At 45.2% G+C, this 1261-nt stretch overlaps 1 protein-coding gene across 4 annotated transcripts in view; it reads left to right on the plus strand.

Annotated features, from left to right (window-relative positions):
• Window positions 1-758: 758 nt before the first annotated feature.
• The window catches only part of LOC101862385, a 70832-nt gene continuing 70329 nt past the window's right edge, over window positions 759-1261 (plus strand). For all 4 annotated transcript variants that reach the window (XM_035969315.1, XM_035969319.1, XM_035969322.1 and 1 more), the window contains exon 1: window positions 759-1061. The gene's annotated coding sequence lies outside the window, so the exon portion shown is untranslated. The remainder of the gene's footprint in view (window positions 1062-1261) is intronic.

Consider the following 1261-nt stretch of genomic DNA (forward strand, 5'->3'; position numbering starts at 1 on the left):
TCTTTTAGGAGAGGGAAACATGCAATAAAGGGAAAGGAAAAGAAATAGGACCAACCGGAGTCAGCTTCCGATTGGCAACTTAGAATCTTTGACAGTCAATTACTAACATAAAGCTTATGATAGCGGTATCAAAATACACAACTGCCTGACCCAACTTCCCAAGGAAAAATAAATTTCAAAGCAGAGCTATGAGTGAGGAAAATGGGGCAAAAAGGTAGCTATGTCAACCTACCTCTCCTTGGCCTGCCTCTACCTACCTTGACCCGTGGCGCGGGCAAGCAGGGCAGTACTGGCTGCCATAGGCCACGTTTGTTGTTTTTTTCTTGCTTGCTTGCTTGCTTGCTTGCTTGCTTGCTTGCTTGCTTGTTTGCTTTTTTTTTTTGTCGTTGAGGGATTTTTAAAAACCTGCAAGGTAATAGCCTAATCCATAGAAGCGTTCGTAAGTTTTGTCTATGCCTAGGTCTCTGCTCATCAAACTATGAGCGACGAATCATCTGCGGCCAAAGTACGAGGAACGAGGATAGATCTAACAAAACAAGAGGAAAAAAATCGAATCTAAAAAAATTGTGTTTGAGGCTTAAAGTTGTCACTGCTATAAAACAGGTATTTCTCCTTTCGGCCGAAGAGACAAAAAAATGATGCTCCGAACTCCGACCAAAGAAACGAGTAATCGATTTTCTCCAGCTGACTCGATTCACGCGCATCATCCTCCCAGTCAGAGAACGTGGTGTGTTCTCTCCCTTGTTTGTAGCCCAGATGCCATTTTGCGCTGAAGTAGAGCGAACGCGCTGCGTAGCCTGTCAGTCTCTCTCCCTGTCTCCCAACGTGTTTGTGTGCGCGTCTGTGTGTAAGAGCGTGCACGTTGCGTCGAGAGCGGACAGTCTTCCCAGCTCGAGAGGGGCAAAAGCTGAGGGGCCCTCCTCTGGTGTGATATTATACCACGAGTGTTCGGGACAAGAACAGCAGCTGCTGTTGTGGTTTTTATCGCGTGAACGCAGTTTTGGGTGTTCGAAGTCGAAGGAAACCTTTCCAGCATTGTGCAAACAAACTCCAAAACCAATGTAAGCAAAGCTTCGCTGTTAGCGAGAATCGCTTCTTACAATCACCAGTCATCAGTGTACACTACGTAATGTGATGATAAAACTAGGCCTAGTTTAAAATGTGCCTTTTATCTTTTCGAAGTGGGGATTTAAACAAGGAACGCGAAAGTTAAATCTGTGTGCATTTTGTGTGTACTGTGTGTGTGTGTGTGTGTGGTGTG

This window comes from Aplysia californica, unplaced genomic scaffold (assembly GCF_000002075.1).
Source record: "Aplysia californica isolate F4 #8 unplaced genomic scaffold, AplCal3.0 scaffold00007, whole genome shotgun sequence".
Taxonomy (NCBI): domain Eukaryota; kingdom Metazoa; phylum Mollusca; class Gastropoda; order Aplysiida; family Aplysiidae; genus Aplysia; species Aplysia californica.